The following is a 24,553-nucleotide window of genomic DNA, read 5'->3' as shown; positions in this document are numbered from 1 at the left end:
GCTGGAGTTAGGAACGCACATATTTACATGTGGAAAGAATAGTTTAAACAGTGTGTTTTCTGCTGTTCATTTTTTTCTCACCTTTTCTCCCCTGGTTGTTTCAAAGTGGAAGTGGACTAAATTGTGTATGTAGATCAATATATTTAATTAAGGTAAAATACCAAACTGAGGTTGACTTTCCCTGCTCAAATGCAAAAGCAGTTTAGGAATATGGCATGTTTCATGTTGTAGTACTCTAATCCTGCTTAGCATCAAGTCTGTGGAAAGCCACATCAGCTTTGTTTAGGATTATTCTTCTGCTTAAAGCTAAGCAGGACTTGTGAAGCAAGGTCTGAAAATTTATGGTTTACTTTCTTTTATAAGGTGAAATAACTTTCTTTTATAAGGTGTAATTATAACATAATTGCATGGTGGTAAGCAGAAATTAGAGAAAAATATTGCTGAATAACTGGATGTAATTATGCAAATCCTGGTTACTAGGATTTGCTAAAATTATCTGTCAGTCTTCTTCTGCTTCTCCGCAGTAACCATATAATTTCAGTATGCTGAACTCCTAGTTTAAAAGACAGACTGATCATGTATTTATGTTGCAATGATACAGTAATAATTACCACATCCAGCAACTGTATGGAAGGTACTGTGCAATCAATTCTAAATACTTACCATACATGATAATTTGAAGATTGCTCACATCATACCACTGTTCTTTAACTTAAACATAGATTCTTTAAGTTTCTCACCAGTTCTAACATCTGTTGCATACTTGGAAAGGAGGAATGGGTTCCTTTTGCATAAGAACATAACCTTGTTTTGTATTCTGAATCAAAAGAGACTGTTTCCTCCAGATGTCATTCCAAAATTTCACTGCTTCAATTACATTTTAGTCCAACAAAGCAGAAAGGATGACTATAACTAACAAGATTCCCAAGGCTCAGATGTCTCCATGAAGATGTACAAAAAAATGCAACTGTACTGAATGTGATGGGTCAGGATTTTCAGTACTTAGAATTAGAAATTAAGATTAGAAACCACAGCAAGTGATATGTCACCCATCTACTTTTTGACCAACTTCTCTTTCTTGGTTGTCTAGTTCCTGGACTCTGTCCCCTTGTCCCTTCTCAACATGTCCTTTTCTATCAGTCAGGGCTTATCCAGGCTCACTCCTGAGTGTGAAGCCTGACCAGAGCTCCCTTTGTAGACCAGCATTATGGATGCTCCCTTCACCCAGCTGTTCCTGCAAATCTACTTACATGCCCCTGTACCACCAGCCTCTCTGTTCAACAAGAGCATTTTGGCACCTTCCAAAGCATTTGGCTTCATCATGTTTGGCATCTTGCCATGCAGAGTAGAAACAGAGCCAGAATGCTTCTGCATTTCTTCTTTGACTCCTGTTCCTTAATTTGGCATAAAGTCCTGTTTAGCCTCCTCACTTTTACATAGGCAGTCTGAAAAGAAGCCTACTTCTGTGACTAATGAGAAGAAAAGGCTACCTATCATTTCTGAATATGGGCACCATTTCCACCAAAGAGGGGATATTTCTGACTTCCAAACAGAAAAGAAAAGTATTCTCAAGACCCGAGTCTTTCCCTGTCTCATGTAAGAATAGTATGTGGTGAAAACCTTACCTTAAAACTAGAATCCAGGTTTTAGATTCATGTTATCAATCTCTTTCCCTCTGCTTCATAAATGTTTTGCTGCAGAAAGTTGCTATTGGAACTATTAGCACTAACAGAGGAAAGAGCAGCTTTGAATAGCAAACGTATAAAAACTAAATAACAGCTTTAGGTTCCTGTGAATTGTCACGTACAGGGAAAAGCTAATCCATTTCCTCCATAAACTCTTATTGGCTCCAGAGTTTGTTGGGAGCATAAAGGGTCTGTGAATTGCAGAGCCAGAGCGGATTATTTCAGGGAAAGAGAAAACACGCTATAGTAAATGCAGAGAATGTTATAACAAAATGTTAAAGTATTGAGGAGAGACATACTCTGGAGAACATGTCCTCTGTAGGAAGGACAAAACAATTTCAGAGAGGAAAATGGGTTTTTGGAAAGCTAATTTAGATGTGAGGAAGAGATAAGAAAATGGATGGGGAAAAGATTCTAAAAAAATTTAGATATGGATTTTCCTGACACACAGCTTTCCAAATTACTCAGTTTCCTTCTTTTCCTCTGGACTTGCCAAATCCAAAGCAAGACAACCATAACCCTGTCCTTTTCTGCCTTTTTGGCACTGTGTTAGAGGCAGTCCTAGTTACAAGTTGTGAACTGGGAAAGCTGGGCTTTTGATGGCCTGGAGGGAAACCTAACCTGAGAATCCAAATTGAAATGTGGGTGTAGAGGAAACCTATTTTGTGACCACAGGGTCTTTCTGGCCTAGGCAGCAGCTTTTCACATTCTCAATTTGTGTTCCTGAGGTAATAGTGCTCTTGGCACAGAAACTCAAAAGTTTCTGGGTTTTGCTCCCACTATGACAATATTTTGGGTTGGGTTTTTTTGTTTGGACTGGAGGGAATGGCCTCATGTTGTGCTGGGGGAGATTCAAGTTGGTTGTTAGTAAATACTTCTCTGAGAGAGTGGTCAGGTGCTGGAGTGGGCTGATCAGAGGTGTGGTGGAGTCACTGGCCCTGAAGATTTCCAAAACACATTTAGATGTTGTACTGAAGGACATGGTTTAATGGGAAATACTGGTGGTAGGTGGATGGTTGGACCAGATGATCTTGGAGGAATTTTCCAACCTTAGTCATTCTATGATTCTATTCTACAATCTCATGAAAAAATTAAAAATGAACTCATTTCATGTCTTATAACAAGGGAACATCAATATTTCTAGCATATTCTGAAATATTTCTTTTGTAAACACTATTAACAAGGTTGTAGAGTGATTATACATCTCTTAACATTTTAAAGGTGGAATTTTTGAAAGTTGAAACATAGCAACTACTCATGAGTTTTACTTTAAATGTATACCTTTGCTTCATGTATAATCATATAAAATAACTTGCAGTTGTGTTAACGTGATGGCATTCCTTTCTTTTAGCAGAAGAAATTAGTATGCATTTATTTAACCTGTCATTACATCATACTGTACATCAGTCACTATGCAATTACAAAGGTAATGGTAACCATGTAATACTGACAAAGCCACTGTTTGGCTCTCGTAATTGGTAGTCAGTAAGATGCATTTTCCACATGATGAATGAAGTAGCCAGCAAAGCAGTCAATGCTGCATGAGATTTGCCAGAACAAAGATTAGTTTTAGAGTCTTGTATGAGCTTGAAGGTACAATAGTGTGTCTGTTTCTTGTTTTTTCAGTTCTGTTACAAAACTCTGTAGACTAAATTCAGTAGGGGCGAGCCATGAAGGGAAAAGGAGCATATTTCTGAGGGGAAAAAAAAAAGAAACTTGAAGGATAAGAATTGCTATGTGTAAAGGTCAATGCAAGACCTGAGTTAGTATAAATCACCTTATTTTAATTTAAACCCCTTCTCTTTCTACAGCAGTTTTGCTATTGACTATGGCTCCCTGACAGAGACAGAAATGCTGGGACCAAAGTGAGCCATTTAGTAGCTGGAGCTGATGCAACAAGCAATCAGGATATCTGCCCACTGATGCATTTATCTCTCTCTCAGACAGATGAAAACAGGCTGCCTTTACCTAGTAGTTAAACTTGGCATTCTTCTTCCCAACACCTCTCACAAATTTGTTCCCACAAACAGGTAAACCCTCACTGAAATCAGTCCTTGAAGCATTTGTGAGAGCCATATTCATAACTTTAGCAGGCTCAAGCTGGTTTTGTCAGGAAATATTGTCATAATGGAAAACCTATAGAAGAATCAGCTGTGAGGAGGGATTTGATCTTCTGGCTTGAATTACATTAATTTAACGTGAAAAAATTATTGACACTGTGGTGGTTTCCATGTTTGTCTATGTTAGATTTCAGAAGAACTTAGGAATCTGATTCCTAATACAAAATATGTGTAGCAAGCATAAATATCTGGATGAGACTACCTTTTAAATTTCACTGAGAGCCTATGTGCTTAAGGCACTCTCGCTCCTATAGTTCCTCTTGCTACTCCTTGGCCCTTTGAGCACAGAACCCTTAGAGCCTAGTGCCATTCCCAGAGGCATCTGGAGACTTTTCAAGGTGTCAGCTGAACAGCCAACCTTCAGTAGGGGATTGGGATGCTGAAGGCCATAAAATAGGTGGATCCTGGAAGAGTGGAAACTGGCGAGCTAACAAGAGTGCTTTCTGTTTCTGCACTTCAGTGCTATGAAACACTCCATATTTACTCCAAGGAGAAAAAAAAACCTCAGGAATATACTGCAGAATTGTCCATTAGCACCAATCACTTCTCACAGAGACACACCATAAGCAATGGAGGCTACCTGACTAATCCCCAGACTCCCTATAGAATAAAGCAGATTACCAGGTCTAGTCCTAAAAGGACCAAACAGGCAGAGTATGACTTTCCTCCTGCAGTGGGTTAAGCCTTCAGTGGCTCTGACAAACTGCAACCTGAGCTCTGCCTTCTGGGGCCCCGGCCACCCATACCATTAGTGCAATTAGGACAAAACTAAGCAGATAGGAAAACAGAAACACCTCTCATTTCTGCCCCCGACGTAGTGCCTGTGGAAGTGCATTTCTTCCAGACAACTGTGAGTCCTGCTGGGGTCTCAAGAGCCCGTTGAGACTAATGGACAATAACCACAAACGTGCTCATCAGGGCCCGACTGCAGTGCAGCCAGGGTTTTACCTATTTTATATTTGGGCTATGATCTATTCTGTCACATCTCAAGTCACTTCCTTTCAGAATTTTCTCATACATCAAAGTTCACTGGTGAAAAATGATTTGCACAAAACAAAGTATATGAACAGTTTTGCAGAGGAGGGAATTTGGAAGATTAATACTTAGTGTTTAGATTTTCTGTAGAACTAATCCATAAGGTTAGATGTTTTGTATATATATTCAGTGTGATTTCATTATTATACATTAAGAATCTGTACTTATAAATACACACTATTTTCTGTGTCTGTTAACAACACCAAAACTAAACTGTAAGCTGTTGGCAGTACCTCTTCTGAGCTATTTGCCTGAATTATTTCTGCAGTAAATCTCTAAAATGTCCACTTAAGCAGTAAGGGTCATAAATATCTCATGGAAGCTATAAAATACAACAGAATTCTGGAAGTCATAATTTTAATGGATAAAACTGTGCTATAAAAGAAGGGCCTCTGGGACTGAGGCTAAAGTAAAATTTATCTAAGTGAGCTGCGATGATAATCCATCTGCAAGCCATAAATTATCTTCTGTCCCAGGTGTGACATATTATCCAAAGGGTGCCTAGTGATTAAGGACACAAATGTATAGATGTGGCTGAGGTCCAAGAAAGCTCCAAACAATTAGTTGTGGCTGGAAATTGTCAACAATTGCTGTGAATGTTTGATCATTTCCTCTGTGCACAAGTTTGCCAAGCTATGTGGTCCCAAGTGTCCACAATCTGTCCCCAGTGCATGCACAGGGTCCAGTGGCAGGGCTGGGGATTCTCACCTCCATCCAGGATATGGACAAGCTTTATGACAAGGTATAAATGCACACCTTTCCATAGAATCATAGAATCACAGAATCACAAGGTTGGAAACGACCTGTAAGATCATCTAGTCCAACCATCTTCTCATTACCATTGCTACCACAGACTAAACCAGATCTTGTAGCTCCTCATCCAGGCTCCTCTTGAACACTGCCAGGGACAGTGACTCCACCACCTCCCTTGGCAGGCCATCTCCCATCTTGCACTGATCTCAAAGGATCAGACCAACTGCTGGGCAAAAAAAAAAAAGAGGGGAAAAAGAAGGAAAGGAAAGAGGAAAGGAAAGAGGGAAGGGAAGGGAAGGGAAGGGAAGGGAAGGGAAGGGAAGGGAAGGGAAGGGAAGGGAAGGGAAGGGAAGGGAAGGGAAGGGAAGGGAAGGGAAGGGAAGGGAAGGGAAGGGAAGGGAAGGGAAGGGAAGGGAAGGGAAGGGAAGGGAAGGGAAGGGAAGGGAAGGGAAGGGAAGGGAAGGGAAGGGAAGGGAAGGGAAGGGAAGGGAAGGGAAGGGAAGGGAAGGGAAGGGAAGGGAAGGGAAGGGAAGGGAAGGGAAGGAGATTGAGGAAGGAAGGAAGGAAGGAAGGAAGGAAGGAAGGAAGGAAGGAAGGAAGGAAGGAAGGAAGGAAGGAAGGAAGGAAGGAAGGAAGGAAGGAAGGAAGGAAGGAAGGAAGGAAGGAAGGAAGGAAGGAAGGAAGGAAGGAAGGAAGGAAGGAAGGAAGGAACTGGGAATTCTTTTTAAAAGAAAAAAAAATAGAAATAATTCTGTTTGGTCAGAAACAGAAAAAAAATATATTTCTGTTCTAAAGAAAGCAAAAGTAATTCTTGGAAATGCTGAATTGCATTGCGGTATCGTTATAAACAGCTGCAATTCTGAAAGGTCTTTCAAAGGGGCCAGCACAGTCCCCATAAATTAGCAACAATAAAATGTTTAGCCAGCAGGCAGGGTGTGCTGGGCTGGCGACCCAAGTTGGTCCGTTTCCTTATACAAACTGATTATGTTTCAAACAGTAAAAATGGCAAGCTGTTAACGGCAGCGAGTGTGTTTACATGACTTGGTGTCACTGGAAGGATCAGAGGCAAACTGCTTGGATTCCTTTATTTGCAGAGGAGGTGAATGGGATCCAGCTCCTCCACTCCCGCAGAGGAGCTCAGGCTACATGCTGGAGGAGCTGCTCTGCTGCCCACACTCTGCACCCTCATTGGGCAGCTTGTGTAGAGGCTTCAATCTGCCTTATGCAAGGCTCGTTTTTGGGACAGCCTGACTACACTACTGGCATCATGAGGGGAATGCTTTAAGAAAGAGCAAGCAGGGGCATTTGGGTTCATTTTCACCAGTCTAGAGCATCTGGTATGGAGGAAGATGATATGATGAAGATGCCAGGCTCGTACCCCTTGGCAACTCTCCTCCCATACTGACTCAGGACACTCATCAAATCCAGGGTAACATGGTTATACTGTCTACCTGTGGGAGTTCCCCTCAATCTACACTTAAGACTCTCCTTGCCTAAGCCATTTGGTCTCTTCAGACCCTACCATGACCACACATAATGTCTACTAGCAGTCTGGTTGCTGTTACTCATCATGTGCCTCTCTACATTTTTGCTTTTTAATAGTGTGAGCCCTATTAACATCACAGTATGGTGTATGTACAACACAAAGGGTTTGGGCTGTTTATTTGCCTCACTGTAGCTCCCCATGCTCATGCTAGCACCAAGAAAGCCCTGTTCTCATTTCATTACAATCACAGAAGAGAGTTACATTTCTTGCCCCAAAGAAAATACTGCTTATTGCATTATTCTGTTCTGATACAGAACTACAGGGTTACTGAAAGAAAATTTGTGAACTTGTGAATCATATCCTTATTGATGGGAGCATGGAATATAAGCTGTAAGCTTGTTAGGGAGGATTCTCTGTGATGTCTGAATAGAAACTGAGATGCACTGGTTATTTTGGCTTGCGTGTTGACATGGTTCAAGAAATTCACACAGTGCTGTAGATATCTCTGTAACTGTTAATAAATACTCATTTCATTTATTTCACTCCAGAAGCAGGAAAGCTATGTGTAGATGTGAGTGAAGGCATTTTTGCAAGTACAAAATTATTTATGTCTTCCTCAATGTGTAGCTATGAATGACTTGCTTCAGTCAAAGCGATGAAGAGAAAATGCAGGCATTCCTAAGGACCAAATGTCTTCTTTTAGTGGTCTCAGGACAAAAAATTCAATTTGTCTTTTTAAGATACCAGTTTGATTTTGAAGCTCAGTTACAATTTCAAGTAAATGAGATAAGAGTTCAATTGCTTGAATGACAGATGTTTTATATTGGGCTCATACGGGGTCATTTCTTTGAGTTATTTGGTGATGGTTGGTTTGGGACAGTTACTATATCCCTTGCACTGCATACTGTGTGTGTGGTATAGATTGAGTACAGGGGAACCAGAGTTGCCTTCTTGAAATCCTGGCTGTCCCAGTGACCTGCTCTGCCACTACGAGTACTCAGGAACTGACTGTTCTTCCCTCTTCCACTTTTGTTTTTCTGACAGAGCTGTGAGCTCCCTAAGGACCAGCACTGCTGTCAGGCACTTGTACAGTGACTGGCATCCTGGATTGCTGTTTACATAGGGGCATGTCAGTAAATGTCCTCTCTCACTCATAAATATTATTATAACTGTTGAGCATTTTAGAAAGTGCCACACCTGTTCTCTCACAAGAGTTTGAAAGGAGAAGGGAACATAAACCAGCTGCAATTAGAAACCACAAAAGGTTTTATCAAAGTTCATCCTTGAGGTAGCAGTACCAATCGTGCTTTTATAACCAACATTTGAACCTACATTCATAAACAGAGCTGACATTTAATCCCAGGAGAGGATGCTGATATGTCATGCACATATGAGCCATATGGATGTTTCTTCTGAGTCTCACACACAAGTCACAAAAGGAAAGTGGAAAATACAGACTGTTACCACCTCCCTGTTTCTGTCATGTAGATGCAGCAGGTGGCTGGCATGATCAGGCTTGTAATGTTTGAATGTCTTCAGTCCCCCAAAATTAGCCATGAGGCTTCACTGAAAGACTCCCTGAACCACAATACAAAAATAAAGCGTCAAAAATATTCCAGACAAAAAAGGAAACAAAAGAAAGGCTGTTGTTATAAATGTAATATGAGCTTATTGATATCCAGCCTGCCATGGACATCAGTACTGTGGGTTTTAATATGCTTTGTAACAGAAGCTATTAGCATCTCAAGTATAACAACTCTAACCATGCATTAATTTACAATCTTTTCTCCAGAGTCTGTTGCATAAGTCATTAGTGCATTTTACTACTGTTTGGAGGCAGTGGAAGAAGGAATGGGATGCTCTTGCTGTTTGCAGCTACCCCCATCACTGCCACGATCTCCCTGAACACCATCATGTGGCAGAAAGGGAGACACACAGGGGCAGAGGAATCCAGTCTCAGCAGCTTGCACACTTCTGGAGGTTTTGTTTTCAGTCTATGGACGTTCTGTCACTTCCAGAGCACTATCAGCAGCAATGGGATCATGACCTTTTTCGTTGATACTTCTGTAACTGCTTTTAGTGTTTCTGCATGGTGTGAAATACACAGTCACAGGGCTGTGCTTCAGCACAGACGTAGGAGGTTTGTTCATCGTGGTCCCCTCTGCTTGTTTTGACAAAAGAGAGCAACAGAACAGCCTGTCAAGCTGATCTAAGAGTGTCCCATGTCTGGTCCAAACCCAGAAATTCACAACCAGGGATAAAAATTAAAACCCGGTACATAAATGCAGACTGTGAAAAATGTGGTGTGATGGTTGGGAGGAATGCCTCTGCAGCTTCTGGTAGGACTCTCCTAAGCTGCAAATCCCACTCAAATCCCACCTATGTGATAAGTCCTCCAGACCACAGAACATGTCTTTTATTTGACTGCAAGATATTGGGCCAAAATTATTAAAAATCCCGGAAAAAAAAAATCATCAGCTTTGGGCTTTGCCATACCTATTTGCTGAAGCTTGAAATTAGAACACTTGTTAGGGAAAGCCAGGCTAGTATGTAGCTTTACATATTCTGCATGCTGAAAAACAATGAAATGAAGATACTTCAATAGCTCAGCAAGGGATCACAAGAAAGAGGCAGTTCTGTGTTTTTCCTGTGCCAGATCTGGGCAACCGTCCCTCCCCTTTCTCACAGAGTGGCACAGCAAGATATGGTCCTTCTGTAAAAAATCATCATATTTTCACGTTCTGTTTTTTCAAATAACTTCACCATTTACTTGTTCCATCTTGACTGTCAGCCATGTAAAATCCTCACCCCTCAGTCTGCTACTGCCATCACCCTTCCCCCAGGCTCATCACAGCTATCATCAGCCCATCAGCCCGTTCTCAATCAAATCTCTTTCTCTCTTTCCCTAGCACAATTGCAGACCTCATTTCATGGGCTCCTTTGTCAAACCCAGCTGCCTCTCCTCTCCTCTCCTCTCCTCTCCTCTCCTCTCCTCTCCTCTCCTCTCCTCTCCTCTCCTCTCCTCTCCTCTCCTCTCCTCTCCTCTCCTCTCCTCTCCTCTCCTCTCCTCTCCTCTCCTCTCCTCTCCTCTCCTCTCCTCTCCTCTCCTCTCCTCTCCTCTCCCCTCCCCTCGCCTCCCCTCGCCTCCCCTCGCCTCCCCTCGCCTCCCCTCCCCTCCCGCTAAAGACTCAAATGAGATCCCAGAGTCATTTCCTTACCTACTTCCCCATTATTCACCCTGGTTTAAGTTCCCCATTCACCCTGAGTTGCTGACCTGTAAATTCTCCAAAGTCTTATAAATCAAGGTACAAGCTTGGGTGCCTTCTGCGTAGTACTGGTATGCTATATCAAGGATTTTAAAGAGAAGTTTAGCTATAAAATCATCCATTTGTTTTGATATGTGCTACCTAAAGACTAGTCTATTACAACTGATTTTTATCTTGTTTTGTCATGATGTAATCAATGTAGTCAAGTAATCACACAGAGGGAAATAGTATGACACACAGATATGTAATGAGCCAGGCTACAATACAACTCTGACAATTCTAATTGAGATGTAAATCAAAAATATTCTCTGACTCTTCCCAGTTAATTTATTTGTGTAATTCATTAAACTGTGTGTGCATGTGGATCTGGAAAAGCAAGGATTTCTCAATTTAAATACTTAAAGACACGACTGCAGGGCAAAAAGTGAGATTGTCATGTGTAATGAAGATAAAGTAGCTTTGCAGTAAATTTAATTATGCAATGAAGTGCCAGTGTGGTGTGCAAGGAATTTACTCAAGGTTCTCAGGGAAGACTTTCATTCATTTAACTTGCATGCTTGAGAGTCCTGAGAGAATAGATATGTGTATATGTACATACCACCTCCCCTTATTATTTGACTCTTTAAGTTATACCAGAGACCACAGGTACAAGTTGGTTAATGAAGTTTAAGAATACAGTGGACAAGAAAAAATATGGAACTGAATCATGTAAATGTCATTATTTTTTTATTTAGTTTCCACATGGCATTCAAACATAACATCTCAGTTTTTTTTAATAAAAGTATTTGAGATTTGTTTCACTGTTTATGCACTTTCCTGTGAACTCATTGTCCATGTCTTGGGCAATCTGGTCCAGTAAAACAGATGTAGGTCTCACAGATACTTTATCTATGTGACAACAATGGCTGTAAACCAAGTGATAATGCTTATGTTTCTCTTGTATTCACAGACAGCTGCTACAAATAGAGAACGTGATCAAGAGCATTTAGAGAAACAAGATCATAACTGAAATTGATGTTATTTTCCTTTTTTTGTGTTTTGCTTATTTTTTTTTTTTAAGTATCTGCCTTTCCGCTCAGAAGTCCAATTGCAATATATAGCTAACACTCATGTTGTTAAGAAGATAGATGTGTCTATCTTCCATCTGGTTTGCATCCTACTTGAAAGATAGACACTCCCTAAGAACACAAATCAACAGATTTTTTGCCAACTTTTTTTCTTTTTCCTCCCTCTTTATTCTTCATTTTTTCCTTTTTCACCCATATGATTCCCTCCTACCACTTTTAACCACATGACAGTGGTAGGTTTGTATGCATTTCTGGGTAAGTGACCTGTATTTTATTTTGATATATTCTGGAAGATCCTCAGTGCTGAGTGCCATCAGAGCTGAAATTAATTTGAACTCCCCAAAAATACATCCCACTTTTCCTTAAGATCATTCATATATATTCCCCTAGAAGGTTAAAATAGTCTCAGCATTTTCCTGTAACTGACAGCCCCATGTGCTGCAGCCCCTTCTGCTGCCTGTCATGTTGGTTGTCACAGGAGGTAATCAGGTGGTCTATGGGCATTCCACATTTTGTTCTGTGTTTGGCCTGTAAACTGGTGGTGTTCTGCTGTACAATTTTGTGGCTTGCTATATACAGATTTGGGCTTGGCTTGTGCTCACTGTGGTATAAAGTCATGTAGGAAGGATCAGAAGCGGACTCTCGAGTTAAGATGGTTTAGAACCCTATGGAGGTTTTCTTGTGAAAGGGGAAAAAAAATCTCCCACACAACCAACTCTAAAGAAGGGATTACCTGTTTTCATTTACCACTGAACCAAACCCGAACATCTCCAAGATGCTTTTGTGGCTAAAGTATAGCTGGTATTGTGAGAAATGATGAAAGTTGTGGCTGAATCATGTTCTCAGCGATGCCCATGTAAGGCTGAAATAACTACTTTTTGCAAAGGAATCATGCAGTTTTACGCTAATGAAACCAAGGGCAGAATTTGCCCCGGTGGTTAAATGTCTGTCTCAGCGAAGGGACTAAACACAGTGAAATCAAAGCAGCCAATGAGCCCTCCTTGGAGGTGCGCTCATTTACATCAACTAAAATGATCCTACTCAGTTATTGTTCTTGAAAGTATTTGGATGTGCACTTATTTTACATCAGCTGAAGGCAGCAAAGCAGTTAAATGCATATTGAATTTCACACTGATATCTCTGAGATGTAGTGCTGGTCATGAAGACTTTTGAAGAGCTTCTACTATGCTGCCAAGCAATAGAAATTAGGTGAATGTGTTGGTTCTCTGACTGTCCTTCACTCCTGCAAAGCAGCCTCAAGGGCCAAAGGGATTGCATGTTAGTGTGAACCAGACAAGCCTCCAAGCATGACAGGGTCAATGGAGACCGTAGTGGCTGTAGGCAGGGCATTGGCATGGTTGACTTTTGCCCCATATCTGTAACTGGGGGTGATTTAGGCAGGCTCATGATACATTCAGCACTGCACGGCTCTGGCCTCTTAGAAAGTTTTTTATCTTCTGCAGACCTTTTCCAAGATCCCATTGTCTGGACGGTTGGAAAAGGTGTTGCTGTGAAAACATAGAGCGAGCTATATGTCTCTCCTTTTGTTTTTTTGTTTTGTTTTGTTTTGTTTTCATATAGGGCGTGGTATTTGACCCTGTAATATGGAAAATTGTATTGCAAAGGATATTTGTCAGCTCTTACACTGGTGTATGAAAGCTGTGAGTTATATTAAACTGGATGTCCAGACTTGAATATTCATGGACCCTTGCCTTGATACACAGCTGGGACAATATTTTCCCAAACTCATGTTAAAAAGAGTTATTCCTTCTTCTACACTTTCACTTGTTGTATGCAGAAGAAATTCTTCCCTTGAAGCATCCTGGAAAAGTGTATTCAGAAAGGAGTTGCATCCAGAATTAGAATCAGAGTAGGATTTTGGTAATATTTTGTTCCCTGCAGACTCTAACTCACTGAGTGAGAAGGACCACTCATAGAATCGTAGAGTCATAAATTCATAGAATCACAGAATCATAGAATGGCATGGGTTGAAAAAGACCTCAAAGATCATCTAGTTTCAACCCCCCTGCCATGGGCAGGGTTGCCAACCACCAGACCAAAATTCCTTCCAGTACCGTTCCTTCCAGTACCCAACCTCTGAAACACACCGATAAAAAGATCTGTGAACCATGGATGTGAGATAGTGGAGAATGTAACTTAGGTATTATGGAGACCAGAGATTGGAGTGGGTGGGTTATTCAACTTCCAAGAGGCTGTAAAGTTAAATGAAGTGCCTACCTATACCTGCTAACAGAAAAAAAAAAAAAAAAAGGAAAAAAGAAAGAAAAAAAAGGGGCTCCACTCTTTTCTTCTTTGCAATTATTCTGCAATTATCCTGTTCCAGACCTCATATACCTCTCTCTTCAGTAGGCAACATACTGAAATTTTTAGATAAATTTAATATTCTTTTGGCATCCCCAACTCCTTCACAAAGGAGGACTTGACCCTTGAGTAGGTGAGGAGCACAGAACTATATTGCCGTGCAGACACATTTGTTGTGCAAGCAGCGTAGTTACTTGAGACTATGTATGCTTTTAGTTTCATAACAGAACTGCTAAGGTCAGAGATGAAACTGCTTCAAAACATTTCAGGGCATCTAGAAATGTTGGATCTGCCATATTACATCCTATGGAGCCACAGTTTTTCTTCAGGGAAGTGAGTGCTGCTGAAAACAATATCATGCACTGATCACTGTGCAGTAAATTCCAGGTTTTTTCCCCAGTGTCAGTTTCCCTTGACACCTCTGATATTTTTATGGGCCATGACCTGATTGTGTATCTCATTTTGAAGACTAGTTTTGTTACAGGTGTTAAAATGGCATCATACTGACTGGGAAGTTTTGACACAAGCTCTGAAATCAACATTTGTAACATAGGTCCATACCCATTTTTCAGCATGCACATCACAGCAGGACACCAAGGACACTCATGGGCAGCACAGCACTGCTTGCAGCAATCAGCCCCAGAACAATCCCTGATGGGGTGCTGAAACTGTGCTAAAATCTTCCCCCTTTCTAGAGCATCCTTTCAGAAACCTTCACAGCATAACCTGAAATCTTCTTAAAGCAGTGGGAATCTTTTCAGGGTTTTACATAAGGGCATCTTGGTCTGGCTGTGAATTAAATGTGCTTAGGTGGATGTGCAGTATGGGAGGGGTCTTTAAGAAAAGCCAAAATACTGCAAAAGAATGTCTGTATCAGTTTGGCAGTAGACAAGATGAGTGAACTGGACTTTGAGGAAGCACAGTAAAGCATGATTATTTCACATGCAACTTTCAAGCTATGAAGCTCTCTGTTTCTATAAAATAGGTTCATAGGAATAAAAATTCACTGGAACAGGTTGCCCAGAGATGTGGTGGAAGCCCCGTCCCTGATGACATTCAAGACCAAGAGGGGCTCTGAGCAACCTGATCTAGCTATGCATGTCTCTGTTCATTGCCGGGGAGTTGGACTAGATGACTTTTAAGGTCCTTTCCAACTCTAAGGATTCTATGATTCTTTATCTTTTCAAAATTCCCTTCAGAAATTGACAAATTCTGCACGTATGGATTTTTTTATATAGCTGATTGTAATAAGATTAAATCTTATCTTAGCAACAGAGAGAGACATCCTTTGGAACTTCCCTACAGAAATACATATATTTGCCTAGAAAACCATAGAGTAGATAACTTTGGAGCTTTTTCCTTTTTGTCTTGCTTGGCTTTAGCACCTACTCCAAGATGCTCAGTGTGTATTATCATTTTGCTTTCACACTGAATTACATCACAGAAAAAGAGAAGGTGGTGTTGTTAATACTAGACTGCATTATGTACAAAAATTCTTCTTCTTCCCCTTCATATTGAGGGAACGTGTTGGATTTTGAGTATATTTTAATGTCTTCTAATGAAGCTGGTCTGAAGGCAGAATTAGTTTATATATAGCAACTTAGAACATGGACAAAGGGCAGCATTTGTGCACAGGAGGGGCAAGGACAGAGCTACTCAGAAACATCATAAATTAACATACTGTGATGACATATGAAAAAAAGAGACCTGGGTAATGAACCAAATTGTTATTGCAATGAATGTTTATTTTTAGAGTTACAGGAGGTATATTTTAGAGGCTATTAGTGAAGAAAAAAAAAGAAAAAAAAAAGCATGTGGGGGATTTCGCTAAACATCTAACCACATGCTTATGCCCTGCAATGCAAGGAAACAAGGAGAGCATTGGATTTCACAGATAGCACCACAGACAGCTATTAAGGTCTAATCCAGTGTCACATTTCTGCTCAGTGCTGGCTAACGACCAGCCCAATTTGCTGGCTTCTCTCTCCCTGTGTTTCTTCATTGTTTCAAGCCATGCAGAGACTTATCCTAATAACGGGTCAACCCTCAGCCAAATGTGTTCAATTGAAGGCCACCATGGGAGAATGGCAGGATATTGTCTTTCCAACAGCAAGTGAATTTCAGGCAGCTTAAGGCAGTATCCATTTCACTATAATGCTGGTTTATGTTACAACCCTTTTCAAACTTCTAATTGCCCTGTACTGCTGACATTTATAGACATCCCCTACTTTAAATGAAAACACAACACTGAGGTCAGAAGGAGGTTCTGGGACAGCAGAGATCCCAGGTGAGGCCAAGGGAGGAAATTACTTCAAAACTTCCAAATGCCAAACATGTTGGGGTGGGGGAGAGGAGAAGAGAGAGGAGAATAAAATCCAGAGGTGAAGGAGACCTTGTTCACAGCCCCAGAGGTATGGATGAATAATAGTGACTCTTGCTTAGAGAAACATTCAAGGCTTTGAGCACAGCCAGCCCTCTCTCCCCTCATTTTCTCCCCCCAGGTACAAACATTTTTCACTGTTTGTTCATGTGAATGCATGACACTGTTTTGGCCTGGCTTTTCAGCTTTGTTAAACTGGTGGATCCCCAACAAAGTTAGTGACTTTAGGACAGCCAGGAGCCTTGTTATACGTCAGTGAGAAAGTCCTCTGCCCAGCAAAGAGGAGAAAACTCCCAGATTTTCTGTCCTGCTCTGGTATCCTCATCCAGAGGAAACTGATTTAACGGCTGCTGATGGTATAGATATTACCTTGGTTGGTGCTTGCTTTTCAGCATGCTGTGCAACCTGCCAGCCACAACGTGAGGTGAAATCCTAGCCAGAGGCCAAGGTGAAGCAGGGCGACGTCTTTTCTTCACATGCAGATTACTGGAATGGTTGATTTTGTCCTTTTCACATCATTCCTGTACTGTGATATTATTCCCCTACTGTCACTATTCCAAGGGAAAAATACCTGGTTAGGACAAAAGTGAAGGTTTGCTTCTGTGTTTCAGTGAAGTGCTCTTTATTCTTCTATATCTACAACCATTCTTGAGCAACTCTGAGGAGTTGATGCTTGGCAGCCTGGCTGAGTAGGGCAAGGCAGGGCAGAGTAAGGTAGCAGAAATCAGGGGCAGGACCAAGGAATGCAGTTTTTATTCCACCTGTTTCACTCTTCTGTAAGGAGTTGGGTGTTGAGCATAGGATGCATTCTTGCCTGCAGGAGTGCAGGGCACAAGCTCACAGGTTTGTGGAACATGTGCAAAGGGGGAAGATAAGACAGCAGGAGGGACCCCTTGATTCTCTATCCTGATGCCGCTGCTCCTTAAGAAGCCTGAACACATCATTGCTTTGATCCCGCGGGAGGGTTTCCTACTGCATCAAGGGAACAACCCCTTCCTGCTTCTGAATGGAGAGAAATTCAAAGGGAGAAGGCACAGAGACTGAAGAGATTATGATCTTCTGGTTCTGTTCATTGCTAACCACCACAAAGTGATGTTACATTGAAAATTTATTCTTCCTCTCTTTTTATTTTATCAAACACATCTAGGGAATAAGCTAGCTTGGAAGTAGAGATCGGGATGTGAAAAACTGCACTGCCTGACCTGCTACTTGAAGCTACTTGAGATACTGACTACTCTCCTTGAACAGACCATTTCCAGGACTGCAATGGATCAAAACAGGAGCTTTACTTCTTCCCTTGTGTCAGTATCACCTTTTGAAAGACAAAATTATGAACTGTGACACTACAAGGGAATATATATGACATTGACGTAGACTATATACCTACATTACTATTCTGTAACTGGAAAAAAATAAGATAATTCTGTCCCAGTTATGTAAAAATATGCTTAATCCCAATGTAGACTGATGAAAAGCAGAGAATATATGGCTTATAGTTCAAATATACTGCTTAAAACTTTTAGGTACATATACTTTTTTACTTGAAATACAAGTATGTTTATATATAATACTAAAATTCTGTGATTACACATTGCTATAATAAATATTTAAAATGCTTTTATACATCAGTATAAAATCTTCTAAACTGTCTGATATGTGCTGACTTTGAAGTCTCATGGTTTATCCTGTCCATAGATACACTTCCACACCTTTCCTGGTGTCTTGCAAATTATCTGACAGTTATGTACTAGCTATACACAAGACAGTCAGAAGACACAAGGTGATAGGTTAGAATGTTTCAGATCAGTTGGTGATTATTAAAATGCAGCTCCAGTGATTTTCAGTGAGAGAATAGTGACAAATGTTTTTGAAAATCCTATGACAAACATCTCAATTGCTTTGATTCAGTTGCTTGTACACAGACCTTGTAGTATCTGAGAGAGGGTATCTGCTATATAGGACTGGTAGATATCAATAGGACCTCATGGAAGTTCCTAGATTTCTGGACAAATAGCATGAATATTTTTATGATAAAAGTCGGGGGGGGGAGGTGAGGATGCAGCATATTCTCCACATTTAGGAAAACTTAGCTCTGGTTGTCAGATGATGTCTGTAGATCTGACCTCTGTTGGCCACAGCAAGTTTGAGTTTGAAATTATCAAACTAAGGGCAATTCCTGATAAAGAAAGTATACATTCAATGTGCAGGAAGAGGTTTACTAACTTGGCAAATAAAATAAAACAAAACAAAATTAAATTAAATTAATTGAGGGGAAGGAGTTACTTTATTCTTCCTTGTGGAAAGGAAGCATGGATGCCATGTAGTCCAAAAAAATTTGGAGATCTGTTCACTTCAGTGGAAGGATGATAATCTGCAGCTCTTAAAGAGACAGCCTGGAAAGATTTCACCTGTTATTGTGTTTTATTTTTGTGAGAGATGATATTTCCACTAAAATTCACCAGTACAAATGTATTGCCTCAGTATATAAAGTTTTATACTGTATTTTTTATTTCTTCTTCTCTTAATTTCTGTCAAGTGACAATATACTATCTTAGGAAGAAAAATGTCATTCTCCTAATGGAATGTGTCAATCTCCTTAAGCCCTGGTAGGTTTTTATTTGAAGCTTTTGTTCCCTTCTGACTCTAGCTGTACATGAAAAAGAAGCCTCTTCCAAACAATGCTTATCATATGTTTATGAATGGGAAACCCATTTCTAATGCAGCTCCTTGTTCTTGCACTATCATTTCTGAGCAGAAACTCTGACCTATGTTTCCATCGTTTTCAGATTTCAGCTTGTTAAAGGGAGTATTCGGTATGCAGCACAACGTTCTGCCAACATTTCATTACACTTAGGGATCCAATTACTCATGCAGAGAGTATTTTTTTTCTAACCTGGAGTAAGTTTCCTTTTTCCGGGGAGGTTTTATTTTAATTTCGTTCAGTTTGCAATATCCTGCAAGTATTTGGTGATATTTTTTAAACTGTGGCAATGACAAAATAAACAACTTTTTTTCTTTTTTCTCTTCTCTTCTCTTCTCTTCTCTTCTCTTCTCTTCTCTTCTCTTCTCTTCTCTTCTCTTCTCTTCTCTTCTCTTCTCTTCTCTTCTCTTCTCTTCTCTTCTCTTCTCTTCTCTTCTCTTCTCTTCTCTCCTCTCCTCTCCTCTCCTCTCCTCTCCTCTCCTCTCCTCTCCTCTCCTCTCCTCTCCTCTCCTCTCCTCTCCTCTCCTCTCCTCTCCTCTCCTCTCCTCTCCTCTCCTCTCCTCTCCTCTCCTCTCCTCTCTCTTTTTTTTTTAAGCGACTCTGGAAAAGAATCAAATCCAAATGAGATGTATCTACAGGATTTTTGAGTGAAGGCAACATTAAAAGGTATCTAATTAGACCTACAGTAATAACATCACTGTCCTTGTTAAAAGACATATATATCTAAAGGCTTGTGATCTGCTGAGTTAGGAAGTTAGCAAGCTGGAGGGTCTACCACAATTTCTGAGGGCCCAATCAGCTACACCACACATTACACACACCATGGAAATTATAACCTACTGTATAGCTTTTGTGTAATCAATTTGGAATGACCAGATTTGCTCTCAAAACAAGACTTCCAGGATGCAAAAACCGCAGATCTGAGCAAAACCACAACTCCCTGTATGCAAACTGTCACATTTTTATGTAGTACAGTGAATCTAAAGAATTTAAAACAAGAAGCAGAAAATCTGAAATGCCAGCAAACTAGTTGTGCTGTTTGCCCATGACCACAGAAAATGAGTTTGGATGTCCTATAGAGTCTGCAACTTTTTAAAGAACATTTAATGACTATATTGAAATTGCTATCTCTGAATCCAGTCATATAGCCTCACCAAATCCTAATAAAGCATTTCTTCTTCTTGCTCTTGCTTGACTCCTGAATTCCATCTCAGTCTTTTAAGGATAAACTTCCTTATTCTCTGAAATGTTGATCTATGCTTGTGAATTTTAAATAGCATCTGTTCTTAAGAATTTCAATTACTTTGTTCAGCATTTATAGCTTTTTTTTTTTTTTTTTAATTTTCCTCTTCCACTGTATCTATTTGCCATTTTATGCAACAGTGAGTTTTGATGCTTTTATTAATTTTGGCAAAAGACAGGAAATGAAATATCATAAATAATTCTAGTCAGTTTAGAAAAGTCCATGACTGTCACAACTGAAAAAGGCCTTTTAGATGAATCCTGTTCAAATAAACATTCAAGGCAGCATCTTATCTGGTAAAACCCCCCTTTATTTTGACACATTTCTGTTACTTTATCACATATGCCATGAATACAGTGAAATTATTTAAAGGAAAATGAACACTGAATGATAAATTTATCCCAGGCATTGCAGAGATTACATTCAACGTATACCCTGGACTAAAACTTTTTCTAGGCAGTCTGTTTAATACTCTTTCCTCTTTCCTTGCTGAGATTTTAAAAGGAAATATTGTACTTTTTAGTATCCAACAAAGCACCTTTTACCAATGAACTTCTCTGCAAGTATGTTGCTTTTTTTCCATTATTTTTGCTTGAGTTATTGAAATTTTAAGCTGTCAAACCAGATCTCAGGAAATCTGGAGTTACCCCCAGTGCCCCTTTGTGTAGCCTGGAGCTCACCACCTGAGCTGAGATCAGGATAACAGAGAGTGGTGCCCTTCTCTCTTTCATTACATTGTCCTCCACTTGGCATTATATGGGCAGAACCCTCCTGGCTTCTCTATTTAAAAGACGAAGTCAGTGTTTAGAACACTGCAAAGAGAGTCTAAGCTGACGGCGCTGAGCAGGCTGAGGCAAACCTAGAGAACTCATATAGGTAGTCCTGTCCTCCCAGAAAGAGATGTGGCAATTTCTGGTGGGCTTGTGGCAACAGGCTAACAGCGCAGGCAAATGACACACTAGTCTGGCAAGTTAAGTAAGAATTCATCCATCCGATATCCTTGGTTCTTCAAACATACATTGAAATTACGCCATTTCCCAATCTGATACGTATTAAGGAAAAACTATTGATACCTGTGTCAGTGCTTCTGTACAACAGGAAGATATCGGAAGAGGTATGTTTCTTCACAGCAATTTGCCCTCACATTTTTGAGGTCAGATTTTCAGTGTTCTATATTCAGTCAACTCACATTACACTATTAGTACCATCATTAGAAGTTTCTTAGTGTCATGAAACTCCAAAGTCATTTGATCATAGATACCAACTCATTAACTGCTTGTCCTTGTTTTCCATTATAGCCACTTGGAAGAAAAAAGAATATTTACAATGGAGGCTTTTCTTATAAGACACTGTATGACCAAACTCTTCAGGTGGGTGGTGTAGGAGAGTGGACAAAACTAGCTGGCAATTGCCCTTATTCAGTTAATTGAATCTTAGCAACTGAGACAGCTGGGACATGGCTCTTGGGGGGACGCTGATTAAAGAACAGTGATGTACCAGGGGCTGAGAACAGTGGCAACTGAAACTGTGGTCTAGATGGAGGGGTGCACACCTAATGGCCACAAACATCATGCAATACAGAAGCACATGTTGGCCTGGCTAGCAACTCAGAGAGCTAAAACTCTCTCCTTTCCCCTCTGCAGTATATCCACACTTGCAAGTTATAACTGTATAGGAGCAAAAAAAGAAAAGTTACACAGAGCAAGTGTCTGGTTTGAGAAACATCTGAGTAACCTGAATCAAGTGGCAATGCAGAGGTGTCTATTTTGCAAAATCTTTAGAGCAAAATTTAGCAAAATGTTTATAGATCTTCTCTGGGCTCCAGAAAAATGTTCTTTTTTCCGTTGCACTCAGTTAAATAGATCTGGATACTATGCACTGCCTGTTATCACTAAGGTATTTACGCTCCTAAACGCTCACTTCCATGAAGTTGTGGATCAAAATGAGCAACCAAATCTTCTGAAACTTTAAACTGCTAGTCTGAAGTTGTTCCAGAATATGTCTGCAGATAGAGTCAGCAAGGAAACAGATTTACTACATGTGATGAGTGGATGGGGAAAAGAATTCCTTTGGTGTTTAGTCCATACTGGATCAAAATACATGATTAATCCCAAATCATTTTTTCCTCTATCTTGCAATTCTTTGGAGAAATCAACACTTTTCCTGAGCAGTAACAGGAGCTTCTGATGCTTCACTGTTCTCAAACAAGACTGACTGCCCAAGGCTGGGGACCCACTGATCCTGCCCTTCGAGCAGAGCTGCCAAGAATGAAGAGAATTTGCAGAACATGCCTTTGCTTTGCCGAAAGTTTCTCAAATTCATTATATTTTCAGGAAAACAAATACACATATCACACAGAGAGCATTCTGCCATCAGGAAAATGTTGGCAGGATGTATTCACAGCAAAGAACAAAGGCATAAAGATAAATAAGACTGACAAAGACAAGTATTCAAACATATTGAAGTGTGTGTTCAGAGTCAGGCATCTCTGTAATTACTTTCTTGAAGTATATCCAAAATACTAAGCTAACTTGTTGTTCTAGAAATAAAGATGGACAATGGTTTTCTTGCATGCCCTGCTGTATCAACTACATAGACCAAGAGAATAAGCACAAAACCCCCTTCACATGACAGCAGTTGCACTTAACATGTAATTTCCATCCACAGAAATATATCAAGTTTAGAAAACAGATTTTATGTGTATGTATATGTCCAAACTCATCTACGCATACAGAGTTTGCATGATTTTCTAAACTGCTGCAAGGCATAAGAAGAGAACACAATCAACTAACTCACTATAGCACTTGTCCCTATCAAGCAGAGTATAAGTAAACGGTGCAGTACAGCTTCACACCATGTAAGAAAATGCATTAATTAGTGGTGAGGACTGATGGGGACTTAAGATGGTCTTAATGTCCCTCTTACACCAGCACCATAATAGGACTTCCCTAGGGATGCAACAAGGCCACTGATTAGGTTACTTGCTCCCACCATCACAGCACTGAACACTGTCATGTCTATGCATCTTCTCTCTATGCCCTGACACTTCCTTTCACTATTTTATAATGTACAAAGAATGCACTGTAGTATTATTTTCAGCCTACAAATGGTGATGATGTGTTGATTGTTGGACTGGATGATCTTAGGGGTCCTTTCCAGTCTTAATGATTCTATGGTATGCTTCTATGGATTCTATAAGTATTTTAAGGATTTTGTTTTCTTGTACACCATCAATTCTAAAGTTTTTCTATCACAGGCACTGTTTCTCTCTCCAATGACAAGAAAAGAAATGTAGCAAGTCTGCCTCTAACTGAAGTACACCTATAAAGGTCCTGAAATTAGATGGAATGATTATAGGTCATTTTGATGACCTGCCATAGTCCCTCTCCACTTGAATTTCAAAATGCATCTTCAATAGTATGACACTTCAGTCATTCAAACTCCCTTATCCTGCCAAAGATTTCACATTGCTGCATACTGATTTGTTCACATTAGTCAATGCTACAAATGAGTCTAGTAGGTAGACTTGTACAGCAGTATGTGATCACGTACTTTGGCCACATATCCTAAGACTTTTTCCTAGCTTTCACACTGACACAGTAGCTAATTATAAGAGCAAACTGTAAGCCTATCTGTTTGCCCTTCCCTGTTGCCAAGTAATGTGTAGTTTGACATGTGACAATAGTATCAAGATGCTTGAACCAAGGTTGATATATAATAAGAGAATGATGTTGAGGGGAAACAATTGCAGTAAGTAACTTCCCTTATAAGGTAAAGAATCAGGAAACTATAAGTTATACATCTAAAATTCTGTATCGCTTTAGCAGTAATTTCCATGTTAGGGGATAAATCACATTATCATTTTACCTTATTTGATATTTGTAACAAATAAAGAAGTACACAACTTTCTTTACAGACTTTTAGAAAAGAGAAGAAAAAGAAGATAATGTATATATAACTATCCAAGTATGATTTTGGATCCATGATTCCCGAGATGTCTGGTTACTTCATCTGTGACTTTGATCCAGCCAGTGTCTACAGTTATGCATAATTTTACATATATTGAACTCTATGCAACCAATGACAAAGATTTTGCAGCTAATTCATTAGCAATTGCAGATTCACTTCCTAAGCTTGTATCTCAGAACATGCAGTCAGTATCATGGCACAGCAGAGATAATTCTTTCCACTTTCATACATCTTTTCAAGTTGGAATAATTTGGCTAAAATTAACTTAATTTCTAAGTCATCAGAAAGCAAACAAAATGAAGTCTTGCTTATATATATGTAATTATTTGGTGTCCTTGAGAATTCTTGGGGAAAACTGAATCCTCTGATTCCCAAATATCTGAAACCTTTTCATAATATATATATATATATATATATATATTTTATGTGCTATGCAGTGTTTTACATCCTAAACCCATAAGTATCAAATAAACCCCTTAGAAGCATATGGGAGAGTTGAGCTGGCGTTTCTGTTGACGTTACTCTA

Source organism: Phasianus colchicus, chromosome 2 (assembly GCF_987193195.1).
Source record: "Phasianus colchicus chromosome 2, bPhaCol1.hap1.1, whole genome shotgun sequence".
Classification (NCBI taxonomy): Eukaryota; Metazoa; Chordata; class Aves; order Galliformes; family Phasianidae; genus Phasianus; species Phasianus colchicus.
This window is presented reverse-complemented; position numbering follows the sequence as displayed.